The sequence below is a fragment of the Camelus bactrianus genome, chromosome 10 (genome assembly GCF_048773025.1).
Source record: "Camelus bactrianus isolate YW-2024 breed Bactrian camel chromosome 10, ASM4877302v1, whole genome shotgun sequence".
NCBI classification, from domain to species: Eukaryota; Metazoa; Chordata; class Mammalia; order Artiodactyla; family Camelidae; genus Camelus; species Camelus bactrianus.
This window is the reverse complement of record NC_133548.1, coordinates 28,273,166-28,288,382: the sequence shown is the minus strand read 5'-3', so window position 1 is coordinate 28,288,382 and position 15,217 is coordinate 28,273,166. Positions and strand designations below refer to the sequence as shown.

Below are 15,217 nucleotides of genomic sequence, written 5' to 3'. Positions count from 1 at the left end.
ACTCTCCAATCTGGAGATAACATTTGGTATATATGCTTTCAGATTTTTATAATTCTCTTATGCATATGTATAATTCTTTAAACAAAAAAGTGATTATAATAATATGGACTCTATAAGCTATTTTAAAAATAAATTATGATCATTTTTACTATAAATGTATATGTAGATTTATTTTTAATCACTGCCTGATACATATTTTATAGATACAAAAATATTTAATTTCCTTTTGCTACACATTTCAGTTATTTCAAATGTGACATTATTATAAATCATGCTGCAGATGAACAGCCTTGTTTATAGATATTTGCACATTTCTGATTATTTCCTCAGAATATATTTCTAGAATTAAATTGCCAAGTCACAGAGCATGCATTTTTTTTTTTTACAACTTTTATACATCACAGCATATTGCCTTCCAGGGTGGGGAGGGTGGTTTTCTTTCTCTCACAACATTTTGTCTTAATAATATCAGATTTCTCCCATCCAAATGCTATTTTCTGAGTTTAAGGGAATTGCCTGGATCCACATTAATAATATTTATCACCAATGCCTTTAGATAAAAGAAAAGCAAAAGTCTTACATGGAAGCTTAATTCAGATATTCTGGCTTCTAGAAAATTGTAGAAAGAGTCCTAGCCTCTGGATTTGGGTACAGTGTGAATGTGCCTAGTACAAGAGATACTAGCACATGGTTTCTAGGAAGAGATGGATGGAGATTCTCCTGGTCTGCTGCCTTCCAGGGCTGTGGCCATTGGCAATATAGTGTCAGAAAAGGAGAATGGCTTCTAGAGCCTGACTATCCAGATTTAAATGCTGACTCTTATTACCTATTCTCTGTGTGGCTTCAGGCCATTTCTGAATTTCTCTGTACCTGTTTTTTGTCCTTTAAATGGGGATAGTAATAGCCCCCAGTTTACAGTGTCGTATGAGGATTAAATGAGTTATACAGGTAAAGCTCTCGAAAAACGCCTGACAGGTGAAAATTCTAAATAACTGTTAGCCATTATTATTGTTGATGCTAGTGTTATTAAGCTGTAGCAATTATTATTGAAAAATAACGCTCAATACCTGAGTAGATACTCAAAAAGTATTTGGTGAAAGAATAACAAAGGAACAGTGAATGCATCTAGAAAGAGAGTTAGTTCCAGATCTGGGAGCCACCCACAGAGCGATGGTAGGTGAAGTAGGTAAGTGACAGGAGGGTGGTCCAGCAAAGGAAGTGAGGAATGAAGACCTTGACTCAGGAAATACTACTCCTTCTCACTGTCAGAAAGAAGAAAGTAAGTTTGTTAAAGACATTGAGGTGGAGATGAAGTGGCTGGAAATCCAGGAGAGCAAACAGAGCAGCCCATTCTGGTTTGCACAGTGGGTTTGGGTTTTAATCCTGGGAGATAAAAATGAAAGAAATAGATAAGGATGCCTTTGCCCCTGCCTATGACTTTAGGATTTAGAAGTGACCTGAAATACTAGCAATAAACACTAAAAAAAAAACCAGCAAAGAGTTAAGGTATGGTTCTTTTCAAATAATAATTGCATTTTCTCTAGAGCTGTGCTGTCCAGTGTGATAGCCACTGGTCATGTGGCTATTTAAATTTTACTTGATTAAAAATTAAGTAATTTAAATTCAGTTCTCCAGCTGTATTAGTCATATTCAAATTTTCAGTAGCCACATGTGGTTTGAACAATGCTGCCTTCTATGATCCAAAGGAGTTAGCAGTGTGGGGATTTCAGACACCTTGGCAACAAGGAAACTGATATTGGGGGTATGGCTTTTACATCCTGAGTCTTATTTAACTCCTGTGATGAGTGTTTCAGTCTGGTCTCAGCAGGACACAGACACTACATGCAGACTGGACAATTTGAGGAGAGTTTAATAATAGATTCCCATTGGCTGGACCAAAAAGAAAGCCATCGGGTGAGAGAATCTGTTAGTGTAATCCACTAAGGTCAGGTGTAGAAGGATGGGCCATGGATCTGCAGGGTTACCTGGCAACTAGAAATGACTTGTGCTCTCCAGCACTGCGGTCTTTGACCTACTGAGTGAAGCAGGCAAAGCGAATCCTCTCACTTCTCCCTGGGTAGCCTAATGTTTTCCTTCTGCCTTCTCACAAAGAGGCTCCGGGAAGCCTTTTATTGACATTTTTCCCACGTTGGAAACACACTGTTTAAGTTGTGTCTGGATGGATTTTATTTTATACTTGGAGAGTCTGACTTTTTTTAAATATTAGAGAATTACCCATCAGTTAGCCATTAAAACATACAATACAAATCAGAACCAGGCTTGGGCATAGCCTCAGATGACCAAGCCCAGGGGGTGAGGGGGAGGCAGGGGAGGCAGGGGAGGAAGCCCTCTTGACTATGCAGTAAATCTGAGGTACGGAGTCTTATTTTTCTCAAGGATGAAGAAAATTTGAAATTAAGTAGAGAAACATCTGTTTCCTTTTTGACGTCTGGATACAGTCACCAGGCAGCTTTGCTTTTTGAAAGTTAGATTGGGAGAGAAATATTACTTGGTTATTGAACTTGGTCTCCTCTCACCACTGTGGTCCTGGTATTTTGGTAAGTGATCCAAGACAATTCAAGAAGAAATTCTTATTCAACATCAGACCACCTCCCAACCGCCACCCAAATAAAAATTGTGTAGCTGTTTACATTTTGTGTGGCAGATATCAATATGATTATCTCATTCTGGGGATGTGGAAACTGAGACTCAGGTTAAACAATTTAGGCTGGATCACACAGGTAGTTTGTACTGGGACCCTCAAAGCCTTCCAATAAAAAGCTTGTGCTCTTCCACTAAACATTTTTCTGGCATATCTAAAAAAGAAGTATCACTTATTTCTTGTTTTCATTCAATTTTAATTGAAGAGAAAATGTGTTCACATGAAACAGATAATATTTCATAAATCTGAATGTGCTGAGGACTCATAGTACCTTCTACACAAATTCATTGTCTTTCCCTCCAAACCTGTTTCTCTTTCCATATTTTTTATCTTGGTTATGACTATAATCTTTTGGATCACACAAACTAGAAACCTGAGAGTTTTCCTAAATTTTCCTCTCTTTCTCAAGTCTTCTGGTCCATCCTCCAAGTCCTATAGACTGCTAAAGGTCTATCGCCTCCTTTCCTTTCCAACCCCACTTCTCTGCTCTAAATCAGATGGTCCTTATCTCCTACCAGAATGGTTCCAATAGACTGGTCTTTCTAGCTCAGTCTCAGTCTGATCCATGTTCCACCCTGGGCCCTTGGAGCCCTTCCGTAAAGCCACATCGGAGCATACCATTCCATTTACTCTAGCAGTAATTCCCAAACTCCAGCTATTCTAATCCTGATTACCTGAGTTTAGTCATAGCTGCGTATCATCAATACCCAGAGCTGATTCTGCTGATGTGCAGCAAATATGGCCACAGTAATTGTTAAATAAAGTAAATTGGCTCACTCTTTATAAATTTTCCTTGATCTAAGCAATAATAACTGAAATCAAAGGTTGGAATATGCTGGGAACATAATGTTTTTATATGAGACTCATTAAAATAAATACGTAAGTACTAACTTTTAAAAAGACTTATTAACATACCACCAAAGATAATTTTAGGGTAAATGTTTCACCGTTCAGAACATACAGGACTCTAGAATAAAGCTTAACTGTTTAATGTGATGCCCAGATCCACTAGAATCTGATCATATCACTCACATGCTCTCTTTTTTTTTTTTCGTAGGTAATTCTAGATAATTATGTATTTTAACAACTAGTTTAGATCCCAGTACAGAATAGATATGCAATGAATATTCATTGAATAAGTGAATGAAAAGAACCTGCCTGCCCTATTAGGTGTTAAGCTCCCTTAAATTAGGGATCAGCATATGGTCATTTCTCTCTCTCTCTCTCCCTTGTCTTTGCCTCAAACATTGCACACATAATAAATGTTTAGTGAAGTGCTAGAAAGTATGTAGATAAAAGACATCACTGGAAATAAGAAAAGTGAGAGAGCAATATGAGCCAGTGGTTGTAACGGAGGTGATATGATTCAAAATATGTCTCGAACTAAGGGTCAATAGAGAGAAGGAGATGGGGAATTCCAGGCAGGGAAATGAATAAAAGATCAAGGTGGGGCAGATCCTGAATGACTTATCTAGAGTAGCTAGTGTGCATTTGAGAGTAGATTTCTATGTAGCAAAGAATTTGAACCTCCTCAAAGAGAGGTCTAGCCTTTGTCCTCAGCTTCTGAGAGGTAGTCTTGAAATGTCTTACCTGACAGGAATGCCTTTATTTGTCTGGGGTTCTTGGGCAACACTGGATAGTCTAACAAAGAGATTTAGGGTGCAGTCTTTGGGTCACATGGTCTACGTCCAGAAGGACTGGAGACTGAGGTCTGCCACATAGGTAATCAATCACGTCTACAGGCGATGGGCCCCCAATAAAAACTGTGGATACTGAGGTTCAGGTAATGGCAGTGTTCTGAGTATTGGTTGCAGGGGAATAACATTGCCCTGACCCCACAGGAAGAAGACAATTTCAAGCTACATGTTTGAAACCCTCTTGGACTCAGCCCTATGCACCTTTTACCTTGGCTGATTTTTTTAATTGAAGTATAGTTGATCTATAATACTGTGTTAGTTTCAGGTATACAGCAGAGTGATTTGGCTATACAGATATATGCATATATCTATCTTCTTTTTTGATTCTTTTCCATTATAGTTTATTATAAGATATTGAATACAGTTTCCTGTGCTATACAGTAAATCCTTGTTTCTACCTATTTTAAATATGGTATAGTGCACCTGTTAATTCCATACTCCCAAAGCAATCCATCTCCACTGCTTCCCCTTTGGCAACCATAAATTTGTTTTCTATGTCTGTGAGTCTGTTTCTGTTTTGCAAATCAGTTCATTTATACTGTTTTTTAGATTCCACATATAACTGATAGATCATATAATAATTTGTCTTCCTGTGACTTACTTCACTTAGTATGATAATCTCTAGGTCCATCCATGTTGCTTCAAATAGCATTATTCATTCTTTTTTATGGCTGAGTAATATTCCTGTGTGTGTATGTGTGTGTGTGTATCATATCTTCTTTATCCATTTATTTGTTGATGAACATTTAGGTTGCTTCCATGTCTTGGTTATTAATGTAAACAGTGCTGCTATGAACATTGGGGTGCATGTATCTTTTCAAATTAGAGTTTTCTCCAGCTATATGCCCAGGGGTGGGATTGCTGAATCATATGGTAACTCTATTTTTAGTTTTTTAAAGAACCTCCATACTACTTTTCATAGTGGCTGCACCAAATTACACTCCCATCAACAGTGTAGGAGAGCTCCCTTTTCTCCACACTCTCTCCAATATTTATTATTTGTAGACTTTTTGATAATGACCATTCTGACTGATGTGAGGTGATACCTCATGGTAGTTTTGATTTTCATTTTTCTCATAATGCTTAGCAATGTTGAGCATCTGTTGGCCATCTGTATGTCTTCTTTGTACCTTGGTTGATTTTTAATCTGTATCCATTAGTCATAACAAATGGTAGCTGTGACTACACCTGCTCTCAGTGTGTTCTGAGCCCTTCCAGTGAACTGTATCTGGGGGTGGTTTTGAGAAGCTTGCAGCTGATGTCAGAAGTGAGGAAAGTCATGGGTGCACTCCTACCTCTACCTTCACAGTTATGGAACTTTCCCACTTTCCAGCTCAGTTTAGATCTAAAATTATTTTTTAAAACCAGTCCATGGAGCCCCACTGCCTGGAGGAGGTGTAGAGGGAGTTGCTGTAATTGCAGCCGGCCAGAGGCTCCAGGTCTTGCTGGCTGTCCTTTCTCTCATTTGCCTGGGTAGTCCTGAGGCCTCAGGCTATGCCCACATCCTCAGAAAACCGCCATCTGTGGCCAGATGCTCTGTTAGAAGAAGGAAAAGGAATAACATCCTAACACTTTCTGAATGCCGCCTTGTGAGCTATTTCATGGCATTTCATGTAATCCTGCAGTCACCTCCTGGGGCAGGTATTTTTGTCCCTTTTACATGCATAGCAAATAGGCTTAGAACAATTAGGAGCTAGCCCAAGGCCACACAAGGGAGTGGAAGGCCAGGCTGGGATTAGAAAGTCAGCAGAAGTTCAACCTGATCTTTCAGCAAATAGGGAGAGAACTGGGGGTTTGAGCAGGGTGGGGGTTTCACAAGAGAAGCAGGGGAGGATACGCAGTGTCAGAGTGGAGCAGAGAGAAGAATGGAGATGCAGGGAGACGGTTGCAAGATGAATAAAGCCTGGGATGGCAGTGCTTCAGTCAGGCTGCTAGAGATACAGTGTAGATACAATTTAACTTCAGAGTCCTGGCCTCTTAGGTCAGCACTGGGGGGAAAAAAAAAAAAAGAACCTCCTGGACTATTGCTCTCTGCCCCACCTCTTTAAATAGTGAAGGAAAAGAAACATCCTTCTGTGTTTAAATTCTTTTTTAAAGCTATTTTATTTTAAGTCACTCATGATTTCACCTGTCAAAGGACACAAGCTTCCTCAGAACTTAGGGGTAAAATGAATACAGCCTAGAGAAGATCGCTAAAGAAATCTAAAACATGAAAGCATTTCCATGATGTCTGTGGAAAAAATGAAAATCCTGGTGACCTCTGCCAAACTGGTCTCAAAACCAACTCACTTCATGAAATGAAATGTCTTGACTTGAAGTATCTGACACATAAAATAGCAGCTGGCAAACAAGGTAGGGGCTGGGGAAGCTGGTATGATGACGTAATAGCTAGCCAGTGGGAGGCGCTGACTCTGTTACGTGCCCACAGGCATTAGCTTGGGTCATGATCACACTAAACCTGTGTATGAGACCCACCCAGTCGGTTCAACACAATTTTAATTAAATCACAATTTTGTAATTTTTTTAATTTTATTTTTTAAATTTCTTATTTTAGTTTAGTTTTAATTTAATTTATTATTATTTTTTAATGGAGGTACTAGGGACTGAGCCCAGGACCTTGTGCATGCCAAGCACCCTGAGCTGTCCATTTCCCCATGTGATTTGTTGCTTAGTGTGTATCTCCTTTTCTAGAATGTAAGTTCCCTAAGGACGCAGACCTGGTCTGTCTTACTGCTCAGTTCCTCAATGTTCACGGGCCTTACACGTGATAAATATTCTGATAATGAAGATTTAGTGTATATATTGCAGCCCCAGATTCATACTCAATTCTTCTGACTCTTAGGCAAAGTTGTAGATGACACAACAGGGACCCAGGATGATGATTTAGGTCACTATAAACTGGCCCCTTAGCTTATCCCCCAAACTGGCCTTGATTGTGTCAGATGCTTGACCTGTCTGAACCTCAGTCTCCCATCTCTGAATTGCAATGCTTGGGATTAATGACTCCTGAAGTCCCATGAATCTTGTGAAGCTATGAATCTGTGAATTTCATTAGTTGGTGTTTTAGGTGAACTTATCTTTAAGAGAAGCAGAGCCTGTCATATGTGATATGGGCCATGCCACAAACATGTTTCTTCTGATATTATGATTTTTTTTCCTTCTTAGCCAGAGAATCCCAATAAATCCAGTAAAATTAGGCATCTGTTCCTATTGGTGGATTTTACTGGTAATAAGAAGACCTGCCTTCATATGATCTGTGATCACCTTTGGCTTTCAAGCTCTCCTATGCCAATAATAATAATAGTAGTCGTAATAATAAGAATGAAATCTAACATTCATGGAGTGCCATTGCTATAGACTGAATGTTTGCAGCCACTGCAAATTCATATGTTGGAATCTAAAGCCCTAAGTGGAGGTGTTTTAAAATGGAGCCTTTAAGAGGTCATAAGGGCAAAGCCCTCATGAATTGAATTAGTGCTCTTATGAAGGAGGACCCCAGAGAATTCCCTTGCCCCTTCTGCCATGTGAGGAATCAGTAAAATGATGGCTGTCTGCGGACCAGGAAGTAGGCTCTCACCAGACATCGACTCCATCAGCGCCTTGATCTTGGACTCTGCAGCCTCTAGGACTGTGAGAAGTAAATTTCTGTGTTGATAAGCCACCTAGTCTATGGTACTTTGTTACGGCAGCCTAAATGGGCTAAGACAGCCAGGTACTGTGCCATCACTTTATATTTTTAACTCATCTACTTTGTAAGATAATGTTATGAGTCAGATATTATTATTACCACAAATGACTACGGAAACAGATTCAGAAGTGACTTGCCTGGAATCTCCCATCTTGGATGTGGTGGGGAAAGGAATTGAAGCAGATCTTTCTGGTCTGTGAATTTAAAGACTTTAGCCATGTTGTTTATAGCCTCTGAGATGTGTGAGTTGGACTGGATTTTGTGTTTTTTGAAGTCTTTGTGAAAATGAAAGTTATGATATACTTTCTCTAGAAAAATTAAGATGATTATATAACTTAATATCTTGGAGCACGTGAAAGATTTCATAAACTCCCTAAACATAGCAATTATAAAACTTCAGGGGGAAAAAATGACAAAACAAAACATCCAAATCTGAGCTAGGTTTTCTCTAAGAGCACCTTCTAGAATGGATTTTTAGAAGCCCATGAGGGAAATCTTTAAGAAAAGGCACATGGAGTGCAATTAACCCCTTTCACCAAAAATCTGTACACAGTGGGCTTAGTTATATTGAGGCCCCAAACAATCTCCTCGCCTGCCTGTAGGCTGGAGAATTCAGCCTGGTTGCTGGTTACCACCATCATCACAAGTTTCCATGTTTGCTCCAAGTTCTCAGATTTCTGTTTTTCATGTTTAATCTGCCCGGGATGTTGCAGGAAGAGAGGCCGTGGGGGCATGATTAAAAGCATATGGTGTACGAGTGGGGAGGGGGAGCAGCGAGCACAGCCGGAGGGAGGAGGACTGCTAAATCAAGTGTTTCTAATAAAGGAGAGTGGGAGGGTATTTGCTGCTTTTGCTTGGCTGAACTGTACTGTGTAATACTCCTCTCTCTTGCCCTCCAGGCCTAGCATGTAAGGTAGAGAAGAAGGGTAGGGAGCTGTGATTTTATGGTGTCTGGTTGTCACATCTGGAGAGAGATACATACTGTCTCCCCTTGGAGTACTTTCACATATTATCTAATGTAATGACAGCCACCTCCAGCCCTGTCCCTGTCTCTAGCTCCATCCTCTCCTGTTAAACAGGAGAGTAGTGGTTCCCAAACCTGGTCTGACATCAGAACCCCTTTGGGAACCAGAATGTTCCAAATGCACATTCATGGGCCCACCCAAGTCTCACTAAATCAGACCCTTGGGGGAGTTGCCATTTGCCTTTAAGTATACCCCCCTTTTTGTGTTGTTGGTTACCTCTGTGGGGATTCTTTTACAGCATGATAAGTCTAAATGGACTCCTAGGACATTATATAGCCTTAAAGAACTTACCTGTCACCTGCTTACTACCACTTGTGAATTTGGGGTCACCCAAAGTCCACTCTACCTTCTGTTGATTACAGCAGCTGTGTTTCATTTTGGGAAATGCTCTCTCCCTGCATCATGTGCAGATTTAATTGGATTTATAATATACTATCGCTCTTACCTGGCAATGGGAAGGCAGAATGGTAAATTAGGTTAGTGTGTTCTACCTCTTAAGAATATATGAAGTGATAGACAGCAAAGAAGAAAAAAAGAAGAAGAAGAAGGAGGAGAAGAAAAAGAAGAAGCAGGAGAAGAAGAAGGAGAAAGAGAAGAGAAGGAAGGATGAAGGGAGGCGGATGCTCCTGTGTCCCAGCATGAGCATCCTGGTTAGGCTCTGTGGGAGTTCTTGCTCCCAGGGTCCCCAGCGCCTCTCTGGTCCCTGTTCTTTCCTGGCCTGGGTCTCCAGGACTTCTCTCAGTTCTGTGAGCCACCCGAATCTTTCCAGTGGGTTTCTTCCAGACTTAAGTTAGCCAGTCTACTGCTGCCACTTATCCCAACATCTAGTCTTCTAATCCAACATCTTTGTTTTATGTAAGAAGTAATAGAGACCCACAGACCGTACATTATTGGCCTCAGGATACCAGGTTTGTAAGTGGTGGCATTGGCCTGGAATCTGGATGTCTTGATTTCAGGGATGAGCCACAAGCATTGGTTTGCCTTTATCGAATGGTTCCCCGGTTTTCTATTTGACCTTACTGTGATTTTCTGGATTCTTTTGGAAGTTAGGCCATTAGGAATAAGAAGCACCTCTTTCGGGGGGCAGTGTATAGCTCAGTGGTAGAGCGCATGCTGGGCATGGGCAGGGTCCTGCATTCAGTTCAGTCCCCAGGGACTCCATTTAAAAAAAATAAATAAATAAGTACCTCTTTCTCTGCTAACTTCACATTTGGAAATACAATTTCCGTCAGTTCTCAAAATATTTCACAGGCCAGAAGGCCTTGCGGCCTGCCATCCTGCCTTTGGCAAGTGCCTATTTTAGATATTTCTAAAGAAGATGAACCTTCTCCTCCACTGGGGCTCCTGGCTCAATATGCCAGACCTACGGGCAGAAGACACTTTCCGCCCACAGCCAGTGGTTGTCCTGAAGCCCCACGGTGTAGCTATCGATTGAGGATGGTCAAGTTGAAGAGGCGGGTCAGCCATGCTATTTTAATCTTGACTTTCCCCACCAAAGACAGCCCTGCACACATTATGTAGAAATATTCGTGCTGGTTAAACTTCATCCCCGGAGTTGGAGTCTGAGGTGCTTAAAGTCTGTTGGTTGAGGAGGAATTAAAAGACACAGGAAGTAGAGGTTTGGGGAAGTGCTTGAAAATAATTGGTTCCTCCTGATCATGGTCGTCTCCTCCTTCTATGTCCATATCATTCAAGATGCTGTGTTAATAATGGCTCTGTCTATTTTAACCCATTCTTTATCATTTCACACACTTACTTTCATTCATTCAGTAGTTTAATATTTCACTTACATTACATACTATTCAGTGATCCCACTGCTCTGGAATGTAGATTCCCATGAGGTGCAAGGGTGCTTCTAGAGAGGTGATTAACACGTCCAAGGTGTGTGTGCCCCGTAAGTAGCAAGATGAGACCAGAAACCTGGTATCCTGGCCATGTGCCCCTGATGCCCCTATTTTTACACTTAATTGTTATCATCATGCGGCAGTGTCTTTGGGGAGGAGTAAAGGGATGAGAGCAGAAAATACGAGAGAAGATACAGTGAGAGTTTTCTGGCTGTACATGAGATCACTCGCCATTGTTCCTCTGCCACTCACTAGAGCTGGGCAATTTGTTAGCCAATTTATTCATCAAAACTTCTATTACTTTCTTACTGTGTACCTCCAATTCCAAGAGAAATAAAACACAGCATTAGCCCTTAAAGAGCTAGCTGTCCAGTGGATTAGTTCTAAGGCTAAGATCAAGAGAAACGGAACTAGCATTTTGGGAACAGCCAGCATATGCTCAGTGTGTATCATTTTGGATAATGTCCTTTATAGTTCTTTAAGTGAATTATTTTTTCCCTCTTAGATTCACGGTATTACATCTATAACGTATTTACCACAATGCCTGGCACCTAGAAAATTCGCAGGAAACACATCTATTAAATAATTACTTAAACCCATGTGTGATTATTTCGTACCCTCAATTTTTTTTTTTTTTTGAAAGTCATCATTTCATCATCACTTCTGAACTCCAAAGTGTGACTTATAATGTGGGCCTTCACAACTGACCCAAGCCACCTCCCAACCCTTGCTAGTTTATATCCTGCTCTGTAAAACCCAGTGCAGACTTTTAAAATTTGTTGAAATGGGTAAACTCCTATTTATCACTGAATATCCAGTTCAAAACTGATCTCTTTGGAAAGGCTTCTCCATCCTTCCCTCCACTGAGTTTTGCTTTGCATTATGTATCGTAGGGACCTCCATTCCAGAACCTTGTCAAACATTGTAATTATGTGTTTTTGTAACTCTCTTTCCCACTGAACAGAGAATACCTCTAGATCAGAGACTTTCTTAATCTCTTCCCTTTCCGTTTTCATTACTGATACAGAACTTAGCATGAGGTAAGGTTTTAGCAAATGTTTGCAGAATAAATGAGTAGCCAGCCACCTATTATGAATTGGAAAATTGCAGAGTCATAGTTTTTAAAAAAATTTATGTGTAGGTATCAATTGTTTTAAACTAGTCAGGAGCATTTTGAGAGAAGAAAAAACTGTAATACTGTGGGGTTTTTTTCTTTTTTGCCAGAAAGGAATTTTGAAATAATCTGAAAATATCTGACCTCTTCGTCATTCAAAGGTGGCAAGCTGAAGTGGCAATTGCTAAATATTTGCCAAATTTATCCCAAAATGTTCTCAATGGGTCTCTTTAATGTGACGTTCTTGGTTATCTGTGGAATAATTCGATGATTTAACAACATTTTAACTGATATTAATTGAGCACATACTATTGCCAGGTACTATAAAAGAGTCTAAATGACATTTAAATGTCTAAAAGACAATTAGGGTAAAATCAGGATGGGTAAAATAGAGTCCTTGCCCTCAAGAAACTCATGGTCCAACGGGGGAGACACAGATGTCATAGGAATTGAGATGCTTTTGATTGCAGTCATATGTATTAGGATGCTTTGACTGCAGTCATATGTATTAGGATGCTTTGATTGCAAACAGTAGAAACCACTTTGATCTGGACTAAGTTAAAGAGAGCAAATTTATTAAAAGAAGAAATGATTGTCTTACTAAGGCCAAAGGCAAAGATGTAACTGAAACTAGAGAAGAGACCAGACACAGGGCCTAGAAAGCCATCAAGGTTCTTTTCACCCTGGGCTCTGCTCCTCCCTCCCGGTCTGCATCCCTGCTCTTCGGGGACACAGGCACCTGTGCTCCACCTGTGACAGAAAGGTGATTCTATATCACAGTCAAGCCTCTTACAGGGCTTCTGAATCTCTCTATCCCTCCATTCTCTCATCTTCTACCTATCCATCTTTTAAATGCTTTTTCACTCTTCTTTTCTCCCCCACTCTGTCTTGCTCCTAATTTTAAATTCTTAGGAAAAACTCTGCTTGGCCCCACATGTCAAGTGGCTCCCTTTGAGCCAATCAGTTGCAGACAGGATGGGTGACATTGTGAAAGGTGGGTATGGGACTGTCACTCTGTGATCTGTGACTTTCTACGATGTTGTTTGTCACAGCAGGAAACCGGGATGCCAACCCAACAGATGTCTCCCATATAACAAGGTGTAATGTGTGGTGCAGTAATGTAGTGTAAGTAGGGAAGAGAGTTTAATTCATACCAATTCTGCTTTTAAGTTATGTGGCATGGCAGTGTTGGTCATAAAATAAAGACTGACAGAGGAGCTTGGTATCTGCGTGGGGGCTTTAGGAAGGATATGGTCCAGCAATCCCTGAGTCTAAAATACTTTAAAGCTATAAAAGAGTAAGTAAAAATTAATAGCATGCGAGCAAATCACCTAAGTACTTGCAATTCTGAACAGAATCCTCTGGAGGAAATGCGTCCTATAAATCTCATAAAAATAAGTGAAAAATAATGTTGGTTATCATAAACTAAGTGGGAGAGTATATTGTGTACCCAGGAGAGGGTATCTTTTTTTCTTCCTCCTCACTCTGTTATGGAAAGTGTTAAGACATATTATTAGCCAGGCTCTTGATTTGGAAATGATCCATGAGCCATGAAATATTAGTGGGAGTGAGTGTATTGGTGCTGTGAACATTCTGGGATATTAAAATGCCATTGACATCCACAACTACCAATGTATAAAAATAACAAATGCTAATGAAATGACCTGAGTGCTGAGAGCATGCAGTTTGGCCCTTGTCAACGTTCCGCTTCATGAAATATAGGCCACTCTGCCTCCCCTGCCTACGTCAGACTGTCCAGGAGAATATGCACTTCATTATTCCGCTGCTATCCATCAAAACTTCCGTGCCCAAAAAGTATTAGGGGGAAATAATGCCTTCTCTTTCTCCTTTTTTTTTTTTTTTTTTTCAGGCTGGAGAGTTTGTTGAATAATGGAATTAAGATTTTGGACCGAGGAAGTGATACTTTGGGCCCAGGTAATCTGATTATACTATTTGGCTTTATCAATGAGTACTATTTGCTATGGACTGCATGTTTGTGTTTCTCCCAGGGTCATATCTTGACACCCCAATTCCCAATGAAATAGTTTTAGGATGTGGGGCCTTTGGAAGGTAATTAAGTTTGGAGGAGGTCATGAGAGTGGAGCTCCCACAGTGGGATTACAGTCCTCATTAGAAGAAAAAGAGGTGAGAGTTTGCGACCTGGGCCAGCTGAGGCTATAGCAAGAAAGCAGCCATCTGCAAGCCAGGAAGCAGGCCCTCCCCAGGCCTCAGATCTGCTGGATCTTAGACTTCATCTTGGACTTCCCAGCCTCCAGAACTGTGAGAAATAAATGTTTCTTGTTTAAGCCACTCGGTCTATGGTATTTTTGTTACAGCAGCTCAAACTGACACAAATTCTTCCTGACCAAACCTCAGTAATACACTCTTTGTAATAAGGTGCAAGCGTGGCATTTACACTAAAAAGGGCCCGTGGCTATAGTTGAGACTCATGCACTAAGGGTTACAAATATAAATGAATTTCAAATTTTGGAAAACTGTTGATCAGCATGATGAAGAAAAATGACACTCTTCGGGTGGTTTATCAAGTATGTATTGAATACCTATTGTATACAGAGCATTGATTCAGATACTAAGAATTGTCTGGAATAGATGCTAAGGACTTAACGAGATAATATTCTTGCTCACACAGAAGAGGAAACACATGGATTAAATGATGTGAGGTCAGCTATGGAAGAATGCATCAGTGTCTGATAAGTATTATCCAAGTACAAACTGAATAAATCATGCTAAGAAAAGGCAATATGAAGATGACCAAGACCAACAGATTCACAGGTAAAAATCATGAGCTGATAATTCACAAAAGTGAAATATTGCTTGTTCACAAAGATGGGAGGATGTTCACTTTCACTAGTAATCAAGGGAATGCAAGTTAAACCAACACCACCAATATACTAGTCCTCTCTGTCAACGTGGCGACTTCTCTTTTTCTTTGTGAAGACAATTCCTCACGCAGGCAAGGCTGCACAGCCCGTTGGGGAGTTACTTGGCAAGATGTAACAAGCATCTTCAAATATTCACACCCTCTGACTCTGGTAATTCCAATTCTGGGAACCTCTCTCCTAAAGAAATGGCTAATTCTAAATAACAAAAAAGCTTTTTGAGGTGAACAGCAGTGCCTTTTTTAATGGTGGAAAATTGAAAACAATGTAAATTCCTGAATTTATGC

The 15,217-nt window shown here is 40.2% G+C and overlaps 1 protein-coding gene across 5 annotated transcripts in view; it reads left to right on the top strand.

Moving 5' to 3' along the window:
* Positions 1–15,217, top strand: part of METTL15 (methyltransferase 15, mitochondrial 12S rRNA N4-cytidine) — a 471,343-nt gene that overhangs the window by 441,308 nt on the left and 14,818 nt on the right. For all 5 annotated transcript variants that reach the window (XR_012509638.1, XR_012509634.1, XR_012509635.1 and 2 more), the window contains 2 exons: positions 13,901–13,965; positions 14,681–14,823. The gene's annotated coding sequence lies outside the window, so the exon portion shown is untranslated. The remainder of the gene's footprint in view (positions 1–13,900; positions 13,966–14,680; positions 14,824–15,217) is intronic.